The following is a 27,515-nucleotide window of genomic DNA, read 5'->3' as shown; positions in this document are numbered from 1 at the left end:
TCAAATGGTAATAGACTCAATTGGAAAACCAAGAAAGAAACTATTGGTAATGTCAAGCTGCACGGGATTCTAATGTAGGTAAACTCCATATAACAACTGATGATCCTTGTTTGAGTCGATCCACCAAGTTGTAGTTTGATTCCAACACCTTAAAGCCCACAACCTTGTTATACAGTGGACCCTGGTGAATATATTGGCCTGCCTGCTCACCTCTATCCCCACAATAGTAAAAATAATGATAACATCCATTACATCGTTATCGTTGCCCATGAGACTTATGCCCATGCTGCTGAATTCATTCTCGCCAGGGTTTCTGTCGGCGGTAATGTGTTGTCGAAGGAAGGAATTCCAGATAAATGTCTCGTGCTCGCCCTGAACCATGATGCCATATGACATGAAATGTGAGATATAGCAATTATCGATGTTGATTCTCAGGGAATTGATCACCAAAATCCCTCCCCCTCGAAAATTTGCATCCAACATAAAATATCGCAGAGTAATGTCCTCATATGACATGCTACGATGGACGTTGTTGTTCATGGTGGCAGTGAGCTCATCCCCATGGAAGCTTGTATCGACCTTGGCATTGGTCGATGACCATAGCTCGATCAAGTAACGATCCTCTAGGAAATCTTAAAAAGCTCGTAGGGTACCACCATTAATAGAAAAATTAGCTCCTCCACTTCGCGGCAACCATAGAGGCTTGCTGATGAGATAATTTCGTCCTTCAAGAAAAATCTCAACGCCTCCAAAGTTTATTACACCGGGCATCCTGTGCCCCCTCGTAGCTACATCGAAGCTCTTGATGATCACTGCCATGATGGCCTGGGTGCTGTCCCTGGCACCGGTTGGATCAACACCATAGTTTGTCACATAAAACAAGCGCCCCTATGACTCGAACATGTTTTTGTATATCTTGGGATCTCTAGCTAGCGATCGAGTCAGCTTCTAGCGAGCAACCAAAATTCTCTTGACATCCTCCGGATTGAGATACTTGTGAACATTGGCAACCAAGGAATCTCGACTCTCTAGACTCTAGGATTTCAAATTCATTTGAGCAAGAGGCTTGGATGGTCCCAAAGTCATGTGACTATCAACACCAGATAAAATTCTGAGAAACAACACCACAACCAAGATCAAATTGATCCCCAGGGCACCCATAACTTCTTTATTCCTCCTAATTCCAGGTTGTTATTAATGAAATAAAAATCACTGCTCGCCTGGCCTAAGATATGGGGTGTTTCTCTTGGTGTTTGTTGGCAAGATTGGAATGGTCTCTTTTGAAGGGGTAGAAGGCCCCCAACTGAATCCATCATCTAGAGAGATCCTCTGTGGTGTCAGGATAGAAGCCACAGATGTCAACACCCACCATGGGCATCTTGAACATGCTGAAGTTGAGTATGGTGGAGATAGAGTAGTGTAGATCCTCCCATTTATTCCTTATTGAATCTAAATCCGACAAAACTTTGGAGACACAGATAATCGAGAGCACAATGTGGAATGTTGGCCAGAACGAGAAAAAAAGACTATAATTATGATAAGGAAGTGGAGGTGTTGATCAGTAGTGGATAATGCCTTTGAATCCTCCAACCCAATGAATAGGAATGCCATGAGAGCTTGAATGAGGAATCCTTGCTATGCAAATCCTAGATGCCATGGATTCATAACCCACTCTGATACCACTAATCTGGATCTTGGGGAGGGCCCCAAGATTTGAGTAATTGTCGCAATAAGAAAAGAACAAAGGTAACCCAAACCAGAAAATCAATAATGAACTAATTTTTATTAGATCAAAAAATGATAGTTACAACTACATTGTGTTGGAGAATCTGTCCTCTTACAAAAAGAGGCTCATTATTTATAACATTTTTTAGTTACATTACCATGGGTAAATACCATGGGAGGATTTCCATTCGAATCATCCCTTGTCGATTACTTTCGTTGCCTTCCCCCTAGACCCCTTGGCCCATACACTTTTAAAGGCATTTGTTAGAAAACCCCCGAAAAAGTTCAAATTTTCATGACTTTTGGGGGGGGCTTTTCAAAAACCTCCCCTAAATCCCTAAAAACACTTTTATAGACGGTTTTGGTAAGACCGCTACAAGCCTAACGACCCATAAAGTCCCTTTTTGTAGTAGTGTAGGTGCCAATAAATGCTAAGTGCCAAGTGTTAGTGCATTCTAAGTGCCAAATCTTCCTCTATTACTTCTCTCTTACTTTCCAATAATTGGTCTAAAAAAAATTTAATCTTAAACCATACCAAACCATGTCGACACATTCCAATGCATACTAAGGCATCTCAATGCATGTTAAGCATGCTAAGACTTGCCAAGTGCCAACACGTGCCAAGTGCCAATGTGTATCAGGGAGTGTTACACATGCTATGGAGTGGTAGGGCATGTTGAAGAGTGTTAAGGTGTGCCAGAGAGTGCCAGTGCATACCAAGGAGTGTTAGGGGGTGCTAGGGAGTGTCAGCAAGCTCTAGGTGTGCTAAGGAGAGAGTGACAAGGTATGTTAGGTAGTGCCAAGGAATGTTATAGTGCTAGGGAGACAAACCAATATATGTCAAGTGCTAGGGTGTGCCAATGCGTTCTAAGGAGTGTTAGGGAGTTTCAGGGAAACACAAGGAAGCATGATCTAAATTGGATCCATAAAGAACTGTCAAAGGAACCATAACTGTATCAGGTCGGGACCAACGTCAACAAATCCAAAACAACGATCAAAAACACCTTGAACCAGTGGTGGTGGCAGCCATCATGGAATTATGAGGACTTCGGTCAAAGCGCGCTGACCGAGGCCCATGGAGATTACGCGGGAGGCCGAATTAGCCCCTGGGAGGCCCAGATCGGGAAACGAAGGTGGATTTTGATGTGCGATTAGTGCTAATCGCACATCGCTGGGCAAAAAGGCTTGAAATGGGGAAGCCCTGAGCACTTGGTCACGTGGGTAGCCAGAGAACTGTAGGGAAAAAGGTGAAAAATGGATAAAGCTAAAAGGAGGGACCCGCTCCGAAATCGGCGGGATTGAGTGGGGCTCCTTGAATAGTAAGCGATTTTGGATGGGAGTGGAGCGATTCCACTCAGTGATTGACTTGTGGTGAGTGGAGGAGAGAGAAAACCACCATTGATCGCACGCTAACAGTCGAGCAAGTCAACCACGCGAAACGTGCATATGGCGTCAGATTTGGAGGCCCCAGATCTAACGGCTGAGACCATGCCCAATGGGGAAGCGGAATCGACGAGGGATTAAGCCACGTTTTAGAAGGATTTGAGGTTCGTTTGACCGACATGGTTTTGGAAGACTCATTCCACGATGTAACTGAAGAATTGAACCGACGAAGCAGGTTGGCGTCGTTTACAGGAAGACATGTGGCCACTCCCTATGAGCCTGATGATGACGCTGAACAGGGAACTCCAAGTGTAGCTGCAGAAGGCGATTCAACATAGGTGGAATAGGAACTGAATAGACATGGGAATGAATGGCTTCAAAGCCATGAATAGAGATAGAAGACACAACAGAGAGAGACAGAGAAGAGGAACCAGAACCTCGAGAGGAGGATGGTACACAGAGAAGAAGACAGTGAAGCAAAAGCAGAACGGAAGACAGAGGGCCGAGCTGACCAAAGGCAGCATCGAGCATCTGAGAGCTTGAGAGATTCAAGCCATCCCAAAGACGATCTATCTGGACTGAGCACCACATCGGGCTCTCTCCATTATAGACCAGAAGGTCACATAGTTGGTAAGGAAAAGAGTCTGTGTACTCTAGTGGCTTGGGGCATCCAAGAACCATCCTGCCAAGTAAATTTCTGTTTCAGGAGACTCACATTAAGTTCCTGCATTGTAGTTCTCTACTTAAGATACAATAAAAGAAGGCCACCACTGAGAGCTGGACTGGAGATGTAGCCCTAGAGGATAGGGTGAACTCCTTATTAATTTCTTGTGTCTTTGTATTTTCTTACTATATTTCTCTACTATATTTCCATTTCAAGTGTCTGTGTATTTGCAATATGATTGATCTGTTACTTAAATAAGATAGACACACACCAACACATGAGTCTGTAATACCTTTGTTCATTGAATCTTTAGCTGAGGTCACTCATAGGGTGATTATCAGATCAAGTGGTATCAGAGCTTTAGGCTGTAAGGTTAGACAAGCTTGTGTTGGTTTAGCTGTTGAATGCTCACTAGGAAAAAGCTCAAATTAGGAGAAGGAGAGTTGGTGGAAACTAATCCTGAAATTGGGAGAGTCTATCCTCAGAAGACAATGTCAGAGGAAGGTTCTATGGGGCCAGACCCTCAATTCATAGAAAGTTTCCTAGCTATAAATTCTATGGTAGAAGAAATGTATAAGGACTTTAGAAAGCATAAGGATGAAGACTCCTCGGGTTCTAAGCAAGATAAAGAAGAATATGAGTCTCATTTCCATGACCACTCCAAAGGAAAAGGGAAAGAGGAAAGCTTTCTCACACCTCCTAATAGCCCTGTGCATAATAAGAAAGCATCTTTGATCAAGCTAGATTTTAAATTGGACTTTCCTATATATGATGGAGAGCTAAATGCTGAAAGTTGGACAGTTGGATTAGACAAATTGATGTGTATTGCAGGGTATAGAACATAGACTCAGCCAAGAGTAAGATTTAGCTGGGAAGCCTACGCCTAGGAGGCATTGCCTTGGTTTGGTGGGAAGTCAGGAACCAAGCTGATATGAAAAGACATGGTAAGAACATCTCTATCTGGAGTGAAGTTGTTTCTACAATCAAGAAGTAGTTCTATCCATTGGCCTACATGCAACATGCCATGATGATTTGGAAAACTATTCGACAGTTGAAAGGGAAAAGTGTGTAAGGGTATACTCAAGAATTTAGAAAGAGAGCATTGATGTTGGGTATCTCATTAGACTCACCAGAGACTCTTTTGAAGTACATTGGTGGTCTACACAGCTACATGAGGAATACCGTCCTCATGTTTAATCCCACCAGTATAGATGAGGTATCTGTACAAGATAATCATCTAGAAGCTAGAGGAAAGAATGGAAATCCAGAAGTTGGGGGACCATCCCAACCCATTGCAAGCAAGAGCAAGGAGAAAAGAAAGTAGAAGTGGAAAGCAAGGAAGGATAACACTGCAAAAAAAAGCAAAGATTCATGCACTCACTGTAAAAAGGATGGGCATGATGATGAACATTGTTGGATTCTGCATCCAGATCTGAGACCTAAGAAGTCTGAGGGCAAGAAGAAGAAAACTGCTACAGCTATTCAGAAAGATTTGGGGTCAGAATTAGGAGATGAAACAACTATTGCAGCCATGGGTATAAAAGGTAAGAATTCTGAAGCATCTACTAGTAATTCTGCTCAATCTGTTATTTATGAACAAAATGAGAGAAAAAGACATGAGCTTTTCCATATTCGAGTTGGTTCCAGAAATCAAAAGATTGATAATTTGTTTGATAGTGGCTCACAAGTAAATCTAATTTCTGAAGCAATTGTAAAGAAATTGGGATTAGCAACTACACCCCATAAGAAACCATACCCATTAGGATGGTTGACTGATAAAGCATAACTACAAGTCACTAGACAGTGCAAACTCAAGTTTTCTTTTAGGCAGCATTTGTAGATGAGGTTTAGTTAGACATAATTCCTTTGGATATATGTGGAATTGTTTTAGGAAGTCCTTACTTGTATAATAGAAAGGCTATTTTCTATAGAGCTGAGAACAAGTATCTACTTGTTAAATGGAATCGAATACTTTGTAAGAGCTCACAAGATCAAGAATAATTATACTCTCATAAACTTAGGGCAGATGAAAATAATGATAAATTCATGTAAAAATTTCTTACTGATGGTTGTAAAGGAAAAGAAACCTGATAAAACCAATGTATTTGGGGGTTGTAATGCTGAACAAAAAGCTGCTATAGAAAAGGTTGTTTCAGAGTATGATGTCTTATTTCAAGAACCTAAAGGTCTGCCACCCAAAAAGGGAATAGTACATGATACTATTTTACACCAAGATGTTCCATTTCCTAACATTGGAATGTACAGGTTGTCTGCTTTAGAGAATGCTGAAATCAAGAAGTAGGTGCAGGAGCTGCTCGAGAAAGGGTTCATCAGGCCTAGCACATCACCATGTGGGTCACCAATCTCTTTGGTGAGAAAGAAAGATGGCTCATGGAGAATGTGCATTGATTACCGAGCACTGAATAAGATAACAATAAAAAATCATTATCCCCTTCCTCGCATAGATGATCTTTTAGATCAATTGGAGGAAGTTGTTTATTTCACCAAGCTGGATTTGCACAGTGGATACCATCAGGTCAGGGTTGCAGAGCAAGATGCATGGAAGGATCCTTTGAAAACAAAGCAGGGATTGTATGAATGGCTGGTTATGCCTTTTCGCTTAACTAATGCTCCTGCTACTTTCATGAGATTAATGAATGATGTACTCAGACCTTTTCTTGATGATTTTGTTATTGTGTACCTGGATGAAATTTTGATTTTTAGTAAAACATGGGAAGAACATTTAAAGCATGTTAAGCAGACACTAGATGTTTTTAAAAGAGAAAAACTTTATGATAAACTCTTAAAATGTGAATTTGGCAAAACATCTCTAAACTAGCTGGGTCATATAGTAGGGGGAGATGAATTGAAAATAGATCCTTCTAAAGTGGCAGTCATTGTGAACTGGCCTAAACCCAAGTCTACTACAGAAGTGAGAAGCTTCTTAGGAGCAGCACAATATTGGAGGAAGTTCATTTCTAACTTTTCCTCAATTGCAGCTCCCTTACATGCTTTAACATGTTTGAACAAGGTGTTTCAGTGGGGAGGCAAACATCAGAAAGCCTTCGACACCTTGAAAGAGAAGATTAGTACAACACCAATACTAGCACTGCCAGATCTACAAAGACCATTTGAGATCCAAACTGATGCCAGTGACTATGCCATGGGAGCAGTGTTGACATAGCACGGTAAACCCATATGCTATCATTCTGAGACTTTTAATCCTATAGTAGTAAACTGTCCTACATATGATAAAGAATTGTATGCATTAGTTCAGAGTGTAAAAAAGTGGAAACATTATTTAATGGGAAAAGAGACAGTAATACATACTGATCATCAACCACTTCAATATTTGCACTCCCAAACTAAGTTGCAGCAATCAAGACATTACAGATGGATGGGTTTTCTACAACAGTTTCATTTAATCATTAGATATAAAAAGGGCATACATAACAAAGTTGCAGACATGTTATATAGACCCATTAAAATGCATCTACCATACTTAAGCATAATTCTGTACTACATGAAAACTACATTGAACAATATGCTCAGGAGATGAACTTTAAAGATGTATATGCAACTTTGAGTCAAGGCAAAAGAGTAGAAGAATTGGACTATCACATGAAGGACCGACTCTTATATCATTGTGGGAAACTCTACATTCCACAAACTGAGAGGATAAAGATAATTGGGGAAGCACACACTTCTCTAATATCAGGTCACCTTGGGGTAAGTAAAACAGTTGCATAGCTGCAAAGATTTTGTTATTGGTAAAACATGAATGAGACAGTTTCTAGATATGTAAGAGGGTGTGCTATGTGTGCTAAAAGCAAGCCCAGTAATAGAAAACTAGGATTGTACACTCCATTTCCAGTTCCTTCTCACCCTTGGGAAAGTGTTTCCATGGATTTTGTTGGAGGACTGCCTAAATCTAGGAAAGGTCATGATTATCTATTTGTTGTTGTGGATAGGTTCAGAAAAATGTGTATTTTGATACCTTGTAATAAATAGATTATAGCTGAAAAGACTGAAAAATTATTCTTTGAACATGTATGGGTTCATTTTGGATTACCCACTTCCATTGTATCTGATCGAGACACCCGATTTGTGGGGAAGTTTTGGTCAAGTCTATGGGAACTCATGGACACCAAACTAAGAAAAAGCACAACTTTTCATCCACAAACAGATGGCCAGACAGAAGTAGTTAACAGGATAGTGATCCAATTACTGAGAGGATATTGCAGCAAACATCCTAAGCTTTGGGATGAACACTTGTGTTATGTGCAACATGCTTACAACAGAGCAAAGCATTCTTCTACCTAGAGATCTCCTTTTGAGACCTATTTTGGTTTCATACCAAGGTCTTCTTTGGATTTTGTCTTTGGTAAAGATACCATGGTTGATGGACACAGTGATATGGACAAGGAAACTAGGTTCATTGAACAAATCCAGGAGATCCACTAGGCAGTACAGGAACAACTGGAAAGGAGCCAAGCCAAATACAAGGCTAGGCATGACAAGCATCCGATGGAGCATAGTTTTCAAGTTGGTGACCAAGTCTAGCTGTATATCAGCAAGGACAGGATGCAAGGTGAATGTAAAAAGCTAAAGCTTATCAGGTTTGGACCCTTTAGTATACTTGAGAAGATTGGTGAAAATGATTTTCACCTTAATCTACCAGCTTACATGCACATCTACTTAGTCGTAAATGTAGATTGCTTGAGATTGTTTGAACCTTCAATGATTGAGGACCCTGAAGAGCAAAGTCAATTGCCTTCTATTGATGACCTGCTACCTGAATATCTTAATGAATTGCAGGAAGACGCAGTGCTGGACAAGAAGGTGAGGACAATGCGTAGGGAAGATGTGGAGTACCTCAAGATTGTGCTCAAAGGTTCAAAGCCAAGCAGTGCAAAGTGGATTGAGATTGAGCAAGTGAGAAAATAGTACCCTTACTTAGTTGATGCTTGAAAACCAACTTTTGGTGGTCCAAAAGCTTTTTTAGTGGGAATGCCATGATCCGAATTGGATCAATAAAGAACTATCAAAGGAACCATGACTGTATCAGGTTGGGACCAACGTCAACAAATCCAAAACAGCGATAAAAAACACCCTGAACCAGTGATAGGGGTAGCTAGCGTGGAACGACGAGGACCTCGATCAAAGCGCGTTGACCGAGGCCCATGGAGACTGCACGGGAGGCCAAACTAGCCCCTGGGAGGCCTGGATCGAGAAACGAAGGTCGATTTTGATGGGCGATTAGCACTAATCGTGCATTTCTAGGTGAAAAGGCTTGAAATGGGGAAGCCCTGAGCACTTGGTCATGTGGGGAGCCGAAGAAACATAGGGCAAAAGGCGAAAAAGGGCTAAAGCTAAAAGGTGGGACCCGCTCTGAAACAGGCGGTATTGATTAGGGGCTCCTTGAACGGTAAGCAGTTTTGGATGGGAGCGGAGTGATTCCACTCAGCGATTGACACGTGGCAAGCGGAGGAGAGAGAAAACCACCATTGATTGCGTGCTAACGGTCGAGCAAGTCAACCACGCGAAACGTGCATATGGCATCGGATCTGGAGGCCCCAGATTTAACAGTTGAGACTACGCCTGATGGGGAAGCGAAATCGACGAGGGATTAAGTCACATTTTTGAAGGATTTGAGGTCCATATGACTGCCACGATGGAGGAAGAATCATTCCACGATGTAACCAAAGAATTGAACTGACGAAGCAGGTTGGAGCTATTTACAGGAGGACATGTGGCCTCTCCCTGTGAGCCTGATGATGACGTTGAACAGGGAACTCCAAGCGCAGTTGCAAAAGGCGATTTGATGGAGGCGGAAGAGGAACTAAATAGACATGGGAACAAATTGCTTCAAAGCCATGAATAGAGATACAAGACACAAGAAAGAGAGACAGAGAAGAGGAACCAGAACCTCGAGAGGAGGACAGTACATAGAGAAGAAGACAGTGAAGCAAAAGTAGAATGGAAGACAAAGGGCTGAGCTGACTAAAGGCAACATCGAGCATTCGAGAGCTTGAGAGATTCAAACCATCCCAAAGAGGATCTGTTCGGACTGAGCACCACATCGGGCTCTCTCCATTTTAGACCAGAAGGTCACAGTGCTAGTAAGGAAAAGAGTCTATGTACTCTAATGGCTTGGGGCATCCAAGAACCACCCTGCCAAGTAAATTTCCATTTCAGGAGACTCACATTAAGCTACTACTTTGTAATTCTCTGCTTAAGATACAATAAAATAAGGCCACCACTAAGAGCTGGACCGAAGATGTAACCCTAGAGAATAGGGTGAACTCCTTATTAATTTTTTATGTCTTTGTATTTGCTTATTGTATTTCTCTGTTGTCTTTCCACTTCAAGTGTCTATGTATTTGCAATCTGACCGATCCGTTGCTTAAATAACATAGACACACACCAGCACATGAGTCTGTAATACCTTTGTTCATTAAATCTTTAACTGAGGTCACTCATAGGGTGATTATCAAATCAAAGCACTAGGTCAAAATGCATGCAAATAAACAAATAAGAGTGTGTGATAGGGATTTTCAACGATTTCTTGGTGTGTTAAGGAGGGAGTGGCAAGGTTATATTATAGGCAATGCTAAGGTATGTTAAAGCACCAAGGCATGTTAGGAAGTGCTACAGTGTGCTAGGGAGTGTCAAAGCATGCCAAGGATGTAAGGGATGTTAACACATGCCATGTAGTGTCAAGGCATTCTAAGAAATGTCGGGTGTTATGGCATGTTAATATGTAAACTGTGTTGCTTAGTTGTTTTACGACCACGGTTGGATGTGATGAGCCTTGTCTTGGTAACCTGTTAAGTGGGATGAGTTGATATTAGACATGAGTAGCCTAGGATGAGTTACAGGTAGTTCTTAGGTGATCAAGGCATATGTTGAATTTCCATGACACATGAGAATCTGGGTTTGGTCTTAGAATATTTGATGCGAACAAACTCAAGTGCCACAACATATCTAATTTGCAAAACAAAATATACACACACAAGGAATCAACTAGTGCACATGAAAATTTTAACCTTTTCAAACCCTTCTTTGTTATATTACAAACTATAATAGAATAGGCTAGAGATCCCATACTAGGGACCACAACCCTTTATAATCACACTGATACAAGGAATACAACTAGGACTTGGTGTTAGTCCTTTGAAAACCAATATACCTTGAACAAGACAACACTTGACCTACTTGTTAATGGTGGCCACAAACAACCCTTTTAGTCCACATGTCCTGAACACATATGCCAAGTCCTCTTGCCTCCCATTCTATAGCTCCTAAATATACCTCTATCAATGAAATCAACTCCTTTAGGTTACTGAAATCAAATAAACCAAATTTTCCCTCTAGCTACCTCCTTTTTCCCTAGGGTCTCCAACACTTAGGGTGTTTGATCAACCGTTCACAACTCCGTTTGTTAACAACTCTTTTGTCTGCCCACTTTTTCCATACTACTGCTCCAAGATGACAAGTCTAGGGCTATGGAGGCTGCCCTTCTTCTCACTAACTCAATCCTCTACTATACAGTGAACTAGAGCTTGTTTTCTAGCCCACTTGACTGCTACTTTAGTCCTTCAAAGTCTGCACGTCCTTAGGACCAATACACCTACCCTTCTACCAGTCTTATTGTCCTTCACAAGTACAAGACTTAGGGCTCTTCTTTGATAGTCACCTAAAAACACTTCTACTCTACTTGGAATGCCATCAATTTTCCAACCACTGTCAATTCTTTTATTGATGTAGGGCCCAAAATACAACCCTCAGCTAGGGCTCTTCAAATTTTCCACCTAATAACCATTTGAGTCCTCTCAAAATCAATATTCTTGTCTATAAATCTATTTGTTTTCAATTCTATGAATAAATTTGAACTACTCCTCTTATCATCCCCTTAATAATCTGCATATGACTCAACTAGGGTCACAAATCATCCACTAACAATCCATTAACTAACTATTTATAGGCTACTTCAGATTACTTTCCAAAACTCTATGGACAATCCACCAAAATCAACTCCTCTTCATGTCAATCCATCCCTCATATGGCACATGTCTTATGCTCAATCTTCTACTTAGGTTCCACCCTCCTTTTGGTTTTCTATCTCCACACATACTTCTATAAACCATCTTCCATATATGTGGTCTATATTGTAGAGAAAAACCTCACTCTAAGGGTCACGACCCCTTTTCTTTTATGCAAATTTTTCACAGTCTTAAGGGCATACCTTATGGACTAAACACGCTAGGAAACCACCCTAACTAAGGAATTATACTTTTGTTCTAATTGATTTAGAAAAAACCTTATCCACCCATAGAAAAAACAACAACTATTGCCTCCATAAGAGACTCAACCTAGCTCATATGGATCCATAGATTCTAGGCATTTATTTGATTGAATCTTGACTTGAACTTTAGATCTCTACGACCCTCAAACTACGATTACCTTAATTAGTATTACACCTGCGACTACTTCTGTTCTGGCCCTAAATTCCAGTGTAAACCCTCCTGCATTTGTGTTCGTCTTTATCATAGAACTTGTGGCCTACTAATCACCACAAGACAAGAACTCAACCCTCTCTTCTATTTCATAATTTGATGCGGCCTTCACATAGAAACACCACTGAAATCACATGCCAAAAGAGAACCAACATTATTCCATCCTACTTCCTAGCTCAAACCCATTAAGGTATGAGACATTCTTGTGAACCCTCACATGATGATTTTCTCTTGGTGGATGATCATGACCTTCATTTAGCAACCCTTACTCAGCCCTATAGCTCGACCTGCTTTAGGACTACATCTCTCCTTGCCTCCTTGATCAAATGAGGTCCTTCTCACTTGATGTTCTTGCCTTCATACTAAGGCCTCCTTACATATATTTTCCTAGCTAGGCCTATTAGGAACCCTCTAGAACTTACAATTTTTATCCACTTAGACCTTAGGAAATAATAATTTTCCTTTTTAATTTTCTTTAGGATTTTAAACTCCATATTGGGTCCAAAACTAAGTTCTTTGCCTACAAATCCTTTTGTGACCAGCATCCATCTCACTAGGCTTGTGGAGTACCACCCAAGCTACACAATTCAACAGTTTGGTCTAGTTGTAGTATCTGTAACTTGGTCAAGCTCTTGTAGTCAAGCACGGACTTGGTTGGGTTCCTAAGTTTCAAATTAAGTAAGGGTAATTGCGAGGGCATGATAGCTAGGGAGGGTCAGGGCATGCCAAGTAATGAAAAAACGTGCTAACTCATGTCAGACAATGTTAACGCATGATGAAGAGTGTTAGGGAGTGTTGAGGTATCACAAGGGATAAATAGGTCAAAATGCATGGAAATGAAGAAATAAGAGTGCGTGCTAGGGAGTATCATTGATTTCAAGTATGCCAATGGTGAAGTGTGTTAGAAGAAGTTCATAATAGGATTGCAAGAGGAAATCCTACAGCGCATTAGGGGAATTTTGAGGTCTAAAATGGGCCTCAGGAAATTATAAAATAGTGGAAATAATAAAATAAGATTATATTACATTATTAATTTTTAGAGGCAAAAAAGAAAAAAACTATTTTTCAACTTATCTCCTTATGGTTTTACTCACATTTTGAGCGGCAACAATCATTGGATGTAGAAATGATTCCTCATCCAAGGAGTACCCATGTTTCATACTTTTGATGGACACTGCTACATGAAAAATGAGAAATACATGAAAAATGAGAAATACATGAAAAATGTCATTGCAATCATGTTTTTTCATGTATTTCTAATTTTTCGTGTAGTGGGGTCCATCGAAAGTATGAAACATGGGTACTCCTTGGATGAGGAATTAAGTTTTACATCTAACGAGTACTCCCACTTGAAATTTGAGTAAACCCTAAGGGAGATAAGTTGAAAAAGTAGTTTTATTATTTTACTATTTTTTATTATTTTTATTTTTTTACTCCAAAAATGGTGAATCACCCCCCATGGTTGACATCATCATATTGAATCCTATTGGTTCTTATAAAGTTTATTTTGGTTGTACATTTTTCTTAGGAGGCCCATTTTAGACCTCAAAATTCCCCTAGTGATAAGGGACTCGACAAAGCAGTTTTAGACAAAGGGAGACTTTGTGCTGGGCACACCACTGTTTTGCCTCTATCTATTATTTTTATATGACATGTGGCACACTTTGGCCAAATTCTCATGTTTTAAACTATTTTAGACAATAGAATATTGTACGTTGTTGTGTATAAGCTTTGGGGAACTCAGCTTGTGCCAAATTATATTTTGTGTGTCTTGTGCATCTTATGGTTCTTGGAAACTCTCAGTTAATCCTCTATTGTTTATATGAACTGAACATACATTTGAAATATTGCCTGTGTAAGCTATGTTGCTTAGTTGTTTTATCGAAATGACTAGATTTGATCCTTGTCTTGTTAATTTCTTAAGTGGGACAAGTTGAGCTTGGACATGAGTGGCCAAAGATGAGTTGTAGGTAGTTCTTAGGTGAACAAGGCAGATTCTACTTGTAGTGGGTGCAATTGGTCAAGTTGTTGCAACTGAAGCAGGCCAATGTCACATGAACTGTAGTAGCTAAGGACTTGATTGGGTTCCACGAGTCATGAAAAAATATAAGGCTATTTTTGAGGGCATGAGTGACAAGGCATACTAGGGAATGCTAAGATGTGTCAAATAGTTCGAAGGCATGTCAAATATGGTAATATGTGTCAAGTGCTAAGGAATTCCAAGATGTGCAAGGGTGTGACAATACATTCGAGGGACTTTCAAAGTCAACAAAAATGGGAAACAAGTTAAACTAGAAGGAAATGAACACATAAGAGGGTTAATAAGTCATCAATTTACCTTTTCGAAGAGGGGCCTGCTAGGCACACCAACACTAGGTGCCCATAGGTGCCAAGTGCCAAGTGCTAGTGCATTATAATTGTCAAATATTCCTATGTTACTTCTCATATACTTTCTAGTAATTGATCTCAAATAAATTTAATATCAAACCATGCCAAATCATACAAAGGTATCTCAATGAATGCTAGACATGCTAAGACTTTCCAAGCACCAATACGTGCCAAGTGCCAATCTGTGTTAAGGAGTGATAAACTTGTTATGAAGTGGCAGGTCATGTCGAAGAGTGTTAAGGTGTGCCAGAGACTGCTAATGCATGATGAGGAGTTTTAAGGAGTGTTATGGGTATATTTGGGCACATATCTCCTGACATTCAAAACAGTACAATTAGGGCTCATCAAATCCTAATTTAGTTGTTACATGACCTAGACAATTCATCTCATTAAATGCTTCCATCCATGAAAGTTTCCTAGCCTCAAGCCTTGCTGAAATGCCTCCTTGGGACACTAACGTAGTCTTAGTCAGGGGCAACTATGTTGTGAGTAGGCAGGCCCATTCTGGCCTACACTATAGTGCACTTAGGCCATCTTTGACTTGCGCTTGCCGAGATTGAGCGAAATTTGCATAGGTTTCTAGGAATATTCCTTGATTCTAGATCACTCTAGAAGGATGCCATCTCTTATCTCCTTCTATGAACTCGAAATTGGATAGACTAAGGATCAATTAACCTCCTCTCCTCTCATCCCTTGCTCCATGGATACTAACTCCAAGTTTGGAAGACCATTCAATACCCTCATTTATGACAAAACCACCTCCATTTCTTATAAATTGAGCCCTCATCATAGTGATAAAGGGGGCTAGAATCTGAATTTTGTAAGGAAATACTGTTGGTTTGAGAATTGAGTTCATGTAAAGTAATGTTATGCTACTAGATTGGTGTGCTTTTGATGTGGCGAGGGTTGGACTGAAGCTGGAGGAGTGGGACAAGATCAAACTGTATTGGGTGAAACTTTTCCTTCTACATTAATAAAGTGTTTATTCCTTTTCTCATATTCTTGTTCATATCTATGATGATTATGTGTTTCAATGTCTTCGATTCCATTGGTTTATAGTAGATAGATCATGTATGCTTTGATAGTTGTTGTTTCTGTTTTTGTTGACACAGGTACCAATTGAGCGGATTTAGTTCAAGTGGGAGTGACAGGAGAAATTCAAAGGGGATTAAGGAAGCGAAAGACTACAAGTAAGTTCCTTCATCTCATCTATCTATTATATGAAAAGGTTAAACTACTTTCTTTTTGTTGTTTTAGGTGTAGCTATCCACCTAGGGAAAATGTGTTTATCTGTAGATGCAAATTCCATATAACAAATTGGTGACCATACTGGGGAATGACTATTGTTTTTGGTGGCTTACCCTCATCATATTACACCCTAGTAGACTTTTCTTGTCTTCATTGATCTTATTTCAGTCTTTTTGAAGTGTTTTTGGTCAAAAAGTGTGCTTGAATGTCTCTTGATTTGACTCTCTGGCACCAATGCAGTGTTGGTCTTGACACAGTGCACTGCAAAGAAGCCCTAGCTTAGAGAAAGTGCACTGCAGCACACTGTCTCCCACTCTGGCCTGCTCTGATCCCTATTAGGCTAAAAAACCCACCTTTGGTTTGATTTTTCCAAAGTTGCTTTTGAAGTTGTTTATTGAAAGATCAATGTTTCTTATGGTTCTGAAATCATGTTGTATTTCCCCTCCTAGCCCTACTTTGGCCTTGATTGTTTAGTGTTTCTTAAGTGATTTATTTATCATTATCAATTCATTGTCAAAGTTACCTTATAGGCGATTATTCTTTTCTGAAAAGGAAATATCATAAAGTCTTCATTTCTTTGGAAAAGGAACTGTTTTCATTGTAGTTAAGGTTTTCGTTGTTCAAATCAAAAGAAAAGAATGTTTCTCATCATAGTTTCATTCTAGGAATTTCAAATACATCACGTGGTGAACTTGAAAGACAAACTCCTAAACAAGATCAACTTAAAAGTTATCTGAATTAGACTAATGGACCATTGTAACTTAACGCATAACATTAGAGGTTCTAGGCTAGAGACGTGTTCTAGCATCGTAAAACATAGTAGCTGTCGTTAATTGTCTATGATACATTCCAAGTGTGATACCTCATTCCACCTATGTAAGTATATCACAGCTCGTCCACGTACCTTTAGGTATATACGGTGGTGTTAGAGTATGAAAAGTATAAAGGAATGCTCTCAATGTGTAGTTTCGCATTAGACAACGCTAACAAGGATTGGGCCTCCACATACTTTCGGGTAAATATGGGAGGACTACATTAGGTTGCTATCCATCCATAGGTAACCGAGTCGGCCACCTTGTATACTATGATACACCGAAGACAACATTCAGGGAGATTTCTTGTACGTATGTTAAGTCCTTTGTTTACTGAGGTAGTATATTGCAGTTCACAGTTACTTGGTAATCATTTTTCCTAGATTATCCCTCTTTTGTTTTGTTATGTTATTTTCATTAAAATAAAATTAACTGACCGCGGATAAAATCCTCCAAATCACTCCTTAGTTGATATTAGGTTGAGACATATGGCAAAAACTCCAGAGTCCACAGATTAAGGAGTTCCTTCTTATGGGAATCCTAGTCCTTTTCCTCCTTTGGGAAATATTAGTGCTCCTTATATGGTTACATTGTCTCTTTTGGGACTTACCATCAGCTTGCCAGTATGGTTTTTCTCAACCTCCTTGGCCCTGCAACTGAATATTCCTACAACTGGACAAAATCAACCTCCAGTTGATCCTAAAGTTGACCCTTTACCTTCTTCATCAGTTGTTTCTTCCTCCCCTTCTTCCTCTTCACCTGGTGAAAGTATTGACACTAGTAACCAGGTGACTAAGAAGAAGAAGAAAGGGAAGAAGAAGAAGAAGAAGAAAATTCAGCAGGGGGGCAACCAAGCAACCATTGCTTCAAATGCAACTTCTGATGAGAAACTATCTGATAAGCCTCACAAACTTCGATATCCTTGCAAAATTTGTATAAGAGACCATCTTCTTCGAAATTGTTCTGGTATTGCTCAGATCTTATAAGAATGGTCTTCTCGTTCACATCATCCTATGTTATCAATTTCTGGAGATCATGTTGGTGACACACCATCAACTAGTGGTAGTAAGTTCATGGAAAGAAGGGTAAAGTTAAGTTTCCTTGTAGGTTATGTGAAGGGAATCACCCCATTCACTTTTGTCTCTATCTGGATGAAGCCCAAAAAGTGTTGGATAACCGTCCTGCTTCTCTGCAACAACTTCCACCTAGTTATAGGAGACTCTCCCTTAAGCCTTCACTAGTTGATGAAGTGACTAACCCAAATCAACCATCAGTTAAACCCACTCTCTTTGAATGTGAATCCCATGAGTCTATACCTGACCAATCACAGGTCGAGGAAATAGCTGACCCAATTTCACCTTCAGTTAATCGTACCTTTCCCATAGAGAGTGAGTATGATACCACTCAGGTTCTTTTCATTTATTCAAATTCCAATGATCTTGGAGGCAACCCTCCTATTCCATCAAGACAAGAGAAAAATCCTCTCGTTCTCATAACTCAAGGGGGTAATTCTACTATTCTTACAGTACCCCCTCCAAGTAGTCTGGTCACTTCCTTTGATTGGAATCAACTGGCATGATGTCATATTCCTTCTTATGTGCCTTTCCAGATCATAGTACATGTTTATAATATGATTGTATCCGACACTATTATAGATGAAGGTGCATCTATGAGTATCCTTTCCTCCACTGCTTGGTAGGTGCTTGGTTCACCACCACTTGTGCCTGTCACCCAGAATTTGTTGGTTTTTAACAGAGGAACCAGTCAAGCATTAGGGATCCTTCGTCAATTGCCTATTACTTTGGGAGGAAATTTTTTTTATCTCAATGTAATGGTAGTCCTAGGCCCTTTAGATTACAATTTACTTCTTGGGAGTGACTATGTTTATGAGATGGGAGCTACTGTTTCAACACTCTTTCGAGTGATGCGCTTCCGACATGAAGGCAGAATTGTCACCATTGACCAGCTTTCATTATCTAGTAAAAATATGGCTTCCAGACAACCATCTTCCCTAAATGGTCCTTTTGTCACAATGGTATCTTCTCTACCATGGGTCAATTATGTGGCAACCCGTTCCATGCCTACATCAACTAACGATCAATTGTGTGATGTTGTGCATTATCTACTGGGGGCATTGGAACCAGATCTCTCTAATGGATTCTTTGCTATGTATCCCTTCGAGAGCATTGTTCTCCCATCTAATTAGAACCTCTTGCAAGCCATGACCTCTTATGGGTTGTGATCAAGGAGTATAAGGAAAGTTCCTGGTGTTGTGTCAACCTCGTTAAAAAATGAAACAAAGGGTATGAGCATAGTTCCTTGTCTTGTGTCAAGCTCGTTAAAAAATGAAATAAGGAATCTAAGCAGAGTTCCTTGTCTTGTGTCAAGCTCATTAAAAGATGAAACAAGGTCCCTGGAGCAAAGTTCCAATTTGAGTCTTTGATTAGATCTCGTAAAATCCCAGTTGAGTCTTTCACTAGATCTCATAAAGGAACCTTCATTGCAATAACCTGATAGCCACTAGTAGTCTACTTAGGTGAATGTAATGAAGCTTGGGGGGCATGCACCTAGAATCGAGTCATCATGTTAGGGGCATGTAAACCAATCTCAAACATAGTTTTTTTCATGGTTCAAGCTTATGTAAAAATGAAACTAAATCCAAGCATATTTTTTCATTTCAAGCTTCTGTTAACTCGAAACTGAATCCAAGCATCATTCTCTATGGTTCAATCTTATGTAAAAATGAACCCATCTCCATTTTAAGCCTCGTGATTGCCATTCTATCAGCCTCTTTCGTCAGATGAGCCTTGGTTTTTCTCCTTCCATCATCACTATTTTCTTGGCCGATCATACGCTTTCACTTGGTTGTTTTACCCTTTTTGAGGAACAGTTGCAATGAGTGCTTTTATTAGCCAGCCTCTTCACATAAATAAACATGTTTTTAGAAGTTCCAACATCACTAGGACTAGTTGCTATCCTAGACACCACTTGTTCCTTGAAGTGGAGTCCTCTTTTAGCTCTTTTCAGACTCTTGAAATATGAAAAGATTGTCGAGCACTCGTCCTTTTCATCTCGTAAATGGATTGGAAATGACATCTACTCAGTATAAGTTTAACCCTTTTCCGGACTGAGATAGATTACTTACGAAAAAGGAATACATTGATCGAACATGGTCAATAGGTTCTTTATTGTATTATTTTACACTTTTTCGGACTTGAGAGACAAATTTATGAAAAATAACTTGTGGAGTTTTCTTTTTGTCCCTTTTCAAACTCTCTAAACATGAAAAGGATCGAGTTCTCATTTTCGTTAAACTTGTTAAAACATCAAATAGCGATAAACTTGTCCATCATGACAAGACCGAGTTTCACCTTCTCTAGGCTCGTTAAAACATCACATCGTGATGGATTCACCCGAAGGGTGGAATTATACTACAAGTGTATGTTATCCTCCTCAATATTGTTAAAAAATAAAGAGGTACTAGTGAGAAATGACTCGGGAAAATGGGAAAAGGGGTAAATCACTTTATGGTAGCAAGTCGCTCTTGAACATGACACTTTCAGTTCATCTCTGTGACTATTTGGGTTGGGTTATCTGCTTGATGGTTATCATACCTATGGTCTATCACACCATCCATCACTTTGGTTTTGGGTCAATGTTGCCAATTCATTCAGTGTCGCCGACATGTTCAAGAGAAGTCACTCAGTAAACTTCATCCTTTGCAATACTCATAAACCTTCATTTTCATGACCTTCATTCCTGAACCTTATGTCATCAGTCAAATTTGGTCTTCAAAATCATTACACTCCTTTTGTGTCATTAATGGGGGATACATCAAGGCCCTCCTGCGACGAGTCACTTTTTGTTAGCATCAACACATTATCCAAGAAGTTGACTTAGAAACACCCTTCAAGTACCTTGGGGCTTGCATACATCAATGCAAATTTTCTCACTTTCGGTGACACGTTGACATCACTGGCCTTTGACCGAAAGACTTTGTATGGTGTTTGACATCAAAAAATTTATTCACACCATGAAAAATGTATTATAGTACCTTGAGAATCATTATCATTATCGGTGATCTCTCTCGCGTTTGTTAACAATTTACATCATTGTTTGGTAATCAGATGGTGTCTTCCCTTTTTCGAATTTAGATTACATATTCACATGGTTAGACTCATACTTGAGCGAACGATTGGACGAGATAGAAGACCCCAGATCTAGTTTCATCCATTCGAGCTACTATTTTAGGAGAGTACTAAATCATATGTACAATGGCTTTACACAGATGGTCATCTTATCGTGGGTCTATATCTGTAGACAACTATCTATGTACATGTAATGAAAAGTTTATGTGCTGAGTATGGGCATGCCTTCCCTTTGAAATTAATGAAAAAGTTCAAAATATCATGATGTTATGTATTGTAATCGATGCAGGTCACCATCCGCTTCAGTTCCTCCCCATCACATCGTAAAGCATATCACTTGACATTATCATTTTCGACTTCATGCTTTAGGGGGGAACTGTTACAAGTCTATTTAGGAAAATCACTCCCGACATTCAGATTAGTACAATTAGGGCTCATCAAACCCTAATTTAGTTGTTACATGCCCGAGACAAGTCATCTCATTGAATGCTTCCATCCATGAAAGTTTCCTAGCTTGAAGCCTTGTTGAAATGCCTCCTTGGGACACCAGCGCAACCTTGGTCAGGTATAACTACGCTACAGAGCAGGCATGCCCATTCTAGCCTGCATTGCAGTGAACTTAGGTCCCCTTTGACTTGCACTGGGCGAGATTGAGCAAACTTTGCATAGGGTTCTGGGAATATTCCTTGATTCTAGATCATTCTAGAAGGATCCCGTCTCTTATCTCTTGTTATGAGCTCGAAATTGGATAAGCTAAGGATCAATTAACCTCCTATCCTCTCATCCCTTGCTCCATGGAAACTAACTCCAAGTTTGGAAGACCATTCAATACCCTCATTTATGACAGAACCACCTCCATTTCCTATAAATTGAGCACTCATCATAGAGATAAAGGGGGATAGAATTTGTTGTTTGTAAGGAAATACTATTGGTTTGGGAATTGAGTTCATGTCAAGTAATGTTATGCTGCTAGATTGGTGTGCTTTTGATGTGGCAAGGGTTGGACTGAAGCTAGAGGAGTGGCACAGGATCGAACTGTATTGGTTGAAACTCTTCCTTCTACATTAATAAAGTGTTTATTATTTTTCTCATATTCTTGTTCATATCTATGATGATTATGTGTTTCAATGTCTTCGATTCCATTGGTTTATAGTAGATAGATCATGTATGCTTTGGTTGTTGTTGTTTCCGTTTCTGTTGACACAGGTACCAATTTAGCGGATTTAGTTCAAGCGGGAGTGTTGGGAGAAATTAAAAGGGGATTAAGGAAGTGAAGGACTAAAAGTAAGTTCCTTTATCTCATCTATCTATTATAGTAAAAGGTTAACCTACTTCCTTTATGTTGTTCTAGGTGTAGCTACCCACCTAGGGAAAATGTGCTTATCCGTAGATGAAAATTCCATATAATGAGGAGTATTAGGGAAACATAAGGAAGCACTAGGTCAAAATGCATGGAAGTGAATGAATATAAGGGTGTTCCATGGAGTGTTAGCAAGTGCTATCTATCATGCCAAGGAGGGAGTGACAAGTTATGTTAAGCACTAATAAGGCATGCTAGGGAATATCAGGGCAAGTTAAGAAGTGCCAGAGTTTGCTATGGAGTTCCAATGTGTGTTAACATGTGACAAACAGTGCCAAGGAATGCCAAGACATGCCAAATGCTAAGGAATGCTAGGATATGCAAGGTGTTAGGGTATGCCAATATGTGTCAAGGAGTTTCAAGGCAATAAAAGGAAGAACCAAGCTAAAATGCAAGGAAATGAACACATAAGAGGGTTAATAAGACATGAATTTATATTTTTCAAAAGGGGCATGCTAGGAACACTAATAATATGTTCCAATACATGCCAAGTGCCAATGTATGCCAAGTGCTAATGTATGTTAATGCATGCCAAATTGTTCCAGGGCATGGTAGGGACTATAGGGCATGCCAAAACATGCTAGGGGAGTGATTATATGATATGCTAGGTCCTTCCAACATGTGCTTAGGTGTCCTAGTCATGGAAATATGTTCTTGGTATAAAGATGTTCCAAGACATACGAGGTGCCAAGAATGTTAGTGTGTTCCAAAGCATGTTAAGGTGTGCCAAGAGTGTTGAGGAGTGCTAGGTCTCTCTCATTAGAAGAATTGATAGAGCTTGATTATGTATTAAATAATATAGTTCCTACACACACTAGTGGAACTTTATATAAAGGGAATTTGTTAGATAATACGCCTAATAAATATGAATCATGTATTGACTCATAGGAAAACTATATTCTCATTACTTGAGGGAAATGATACACACTAATTACTTCTTAACAAAATGACTAACTCTAACAAAAAGACTCCACAACAATGGTCTTCAATCGTTATCTTTTGACAAAAAATATAGCAACATGCACATAGCATCATCAAAAACTCATTGGAATGATCAACGACGATGAACATTTTTTGACTGTCACCAAAAGTAACCAACAAGAGCATTGGTGAGGTTCAATAAAATATTCACTATAAGTGTCACCAAAGAGAGAATTAGTGATGAGCCTTTAACAACCCTCACTAAAAGTGTCACCGAAAATGGATTTGGTGACAAGCCTTAAAGGACCATCACTATGTGCACTTATAACAACACTTTTTTAAGGACCTTCACCATATGCGACATTGGCAATGGACCCTAAAGGTTCGTCACATGCATGACCCTCACCAATGACCTATTTTGTTGTAGTGTCATGAATTTTTTGTGCATTGAGCATGTGTGAGCAAGTGACTTTGACATTTTTGATCCAAGAATGGAGCTTAAAAGCATCAATTGGCCATGAAGTGACTATGGAACAATTGATTGCAAGATCCACAGTAGGCTCCAAAATTTGAGTGTATGAAAACTTTTGGATGGTGTTTGTCGTAATGATAACAATATATTTTAGAGAAGAGATCAAACTCTTCCTCAAATAGATCCTTACATCTATATCCTTTTCCTCACTATCAAAGGTGCTGGATGAGCCATCAAAAATATCTAAATCCATATCTATGTCAATGGAATATTCCTTGGGTCTAAGGAGTATCCCTTCTTCATCACTACCAGTGATATCCCTATTCTATTTACATGATATACTCTATTCTTGATCTGAAAATGGGGACCTAAACGCTTCTTTTTTGCTTACAAGAACCTCTCCCACTCCAAAGCTTAAACAATTTCCAAGATCTATCTTAGGTTGACAAATGCAGAATTAAGAACTTGAAATAGGTGTATGCTTTTTGTTTGCCTTTAACTGACCAAATTCCTTAAGTTCATTTGCTTTACTGATATTTACACACACATAACAGTAAACAATGTAGTGCATAAACAAACACATAAGACAACAAATTTAATTAGGATTTCACCCAAACCTCTTGGGCTACGTCTTCGTGAGCTCTAGTCAACTCAACTAGGCTCTTTGGGATTATGGTTTAAATTCTTTTACAATTTCCACACTCAACTCCATAGGTTTACAATTGAACTAATGGGCTTCGAATGCCATCTTTATCCCTGGTTGTTTGGCTCTCTGGCTCTCAGCTCTCAGCTCTCAGCTCTTGGCTCTTGGCTCTCAGCTCTGGCTCTCAGCTCCTGGCTCTCGGCTCTAGCTCTCGGCTTTGGCTCTCAGCTCTTGGTTCTCAGCTCTGGCTCTCTGCTCTGGCTCTCGACTCTTGGCTCTTAGCTCTAGCTCTTTACTTTGGCTTTCGGCACTGGCTCTCGGCTTTGGGCTCTCGGCTCTGGGCTCTTGGCTCTCGGCTCTGGCTCTCGGCTCTCAACTCTCGGCTCTGGCTCTCATCTCTAGCTCTCGATTCTTGGCTCTTGGCTCTGGCTCTCTGTGTTATCAGTGGTTCGCTCAACCTCCAAGTGAATCTCAGCAACCGTTTATAGCTCTATCAATGGTGCTCCTTGTGCTTTTTGTAATACATCAGTTATAGTCACCTCCATCATGGAAAACCTGACTGTTTTATCACAAGAATCTGTTTACAAATGAAAAGGAACTAGTGGGCATGGGCAACCCAGTCGTTTTACCTTCCTCTAGTCTTCACTCCCAAAATAGCCAAATAACAGAAATACATAGGAAACACACGAAAACACGTCATGGGCTTTAAGCCCGAACTTCGAATTGCCTTCAACCGCATCTATATGCCTCTCAGGTCCGTCCTGTCATCGCAAATCATGATCGCACAGGAAAGAGGTCCAAGTCCATGGACTGAACACAACAACAATGTGATATTCCATGTTAAATCACCATCGTCCGATCGAGCTCGCGATCCAACAGTCGAGATGTGATCACATCATCGCTCCTCGCACTATCGCAAGTTGCTTATGCACTGGCGCTTTGTATTTGTTGTGATCTGATTGCCGATTGCCAATTGCATCGACATTTCGCAGTTACATTACCCAACGGCCTAGGGTCTGAACAAAATTCCATAGCTAGATCTGATGCGATAAACATTGCCGATCGCCGATCTCTGATCCCACTTTATCGCAATCACAAATCGGCTCGCCTGGGTTTCTATATCATATGTAAGTCTTTCCTTGATGCGATATGTCAGAGATCACCAATCGGGAAGTCCTTCCACCTGCGGTTAAGTCCTCCTTTTGAACCTTTCCGATGTGATTTCTTTAAGGAGCCCTTAAGTCCCATTTATAAGAAATTGCCTCCTTTTATAAGGACATTAGGTAATTTTGTTTTTACAATAACTTCTTCATCCGAAGTCCATTTTAACCCATTCAAATTGCATCAGATTCAGAATTTAGAGATCTATGTAATGAGACTATTTTCAGAAGCATCCATTGACTTTCATTTTCCTCTGTGAGGAATATTTTTAGACTTAGGAGTCTATGTTAGATCCATTTTGGATCACGCCTTCCCACTAAAAAGCATTTGGACTCCAAAAGACTGATATATTGATTTGAACAATAAATGAGAGCACCTCACCCTCTTCTATTAGCCTCCACACACTCACCTTGCATAGTGCCTCTGAACCAAAGCCTTTTAACACTTCCTTCCTGGATGTGCTGGTCCTCTTGGGAAGAACTGTCTTCCTCCTTTACTTCATGCAGAACTCCTGCTGAGAAGGTCACAGAAGGTAGTTTGAACTTCTTTTCCTTCATCATTGATCCAAGGTGGCTCAAACCAACGTGAAGTTACATCTGAATCACAAAATTTTCATTTGTACCTATTTGACTTACTGTCAACAACAATTGTTAGCAACAACAGGATTACAGACAACAACTGGATGGCTTAAACTCTTGCTTCATCAAAAGAAACAGATTTCACATCTTGTGAACACCTCCATGTCTTTACATCCGCATAAAAATGACTGATTAGTTAACAAGCCAAAAAACATGCCTTTAAAACAATTAACCCTTCAAGTCAAGCATGTAGAAAAAGAACTTTAGGATTCTTTTTCAAAGATGAAATACTTCATCATTATCTCCATCTTGGAGACCAAATCAACTTTTTACAAGTCAATATTAACATTACGTGCATGCTTAAAAATAAAGTAATCAACCTTTCAAGTTAATTACACATACATGTTCAAATACAAGGAAATCATCAACATCCCTATGTTCATGCACATCATGCTTATGCATGCATTTCATCCTTCAACTTTCGCTTAAGTACAATGTACTTTTGAAGCTGAAATGAATATAACGTTGCAGCAACAAAGTGAGTCTCCTACTCAACTTTTCCATTCACCTTCTTGGTAAAACCCTGCAACTTGCATTCCATTAACAAAGAAATGCATTCTATTGATTTGATGCATTTTCAAAAGACATGCAACCTTAATTGGATAAGAACTCTAACCATTTCTTACCAATTCATTTCAAAGGTCCTTCCTTTGTCTGCACATCAACAACATGTGAATCATCTTGAAACACATCATTTATGGAATCTTTCTTTCCATTCCTGCCACTCTTTCTTTCCACCTTCTTCAAATTTCATGGAAGCATTGTTGGATTTAGAGTCCAACACCTTTCAGCAATATGTCCTTGCTTATGGTAGTAAGTGCAACACATGTGCATCCTCTTGATAGCATGTTTTGCCTTGTCCAATGGACCTTTGGCTTCTTACTTATTTTCCTTCAAAAGTTTCCTGTATGCGGCCATTCTCTTCCAACATCTAGAAACACTATGGTTATCCAACCCACAAAAGGAACAAGCAATTATTTTCCCATGCTTATATGGAAATTTACCATGCTTTACACAATCAAAAGGAATATGATTAGAACCAGATTTATACCTTTCTCTTTCACCTTTATTACCTTCGTGAGGAGGTGAGTCAAATGAAGAAGTGGCTCCCTTTGGAACACCATCAATCTCTTTAAGGCTTTCAGAGTTTCGACAACTCTCTGGTTCAAGTGTATGCTTATGAACACCTTTTCTTGAAAATGATGTTTCAAGCTATTGCATTCCCCATGAATACAATCTTTACACTTTTGAGGTAGAAGACCTGAAATGAAACTCCTTCTTGGAACTGTTTCAATTGTCTTCATGGACACCTTGTAACTTTCTCCATAAGATTTTCCATAGCCAAGACCCAAGTACTTAGGCGTTTCCTCAACCATTATTGGCTTAACAATACCCTGTGCATGTTTGTCCAAGCCTTTTCCTTCAAAGACCAT

At 39.7% G+C, this 27,515-nt stretch overlaps 1 pseudogene; it reads right to left on the bottom strand.

Annotated features, from left to right (window-relative positions):
- LOC149164897 (polygalacturonase QRT3 pseudogene) lies at positions 1-27,515 on the bottom strand (annotated as a pseudogene).

The sequence above is a fragment of the Pinus tabuliformis genome, chromosome 5_1 (genome assembly GCF_031772625.1).
Source record: "Pinus tabuliformis cultivar Carrire ecotype Pingquan chromosome 5_1, CPIR1, whole genome shotgun sequence".
In the NCBI taxonomy this organism is placed as follows: Eukaryota; Viridiplantae; Streptophyta; class Pinopsida; order Pinales; family Pinaceae; genus Pinus; species Pinus tabuliformis.
This window is presented reverse-complemented; position numbering and strand designations above follow the sequence as displayed.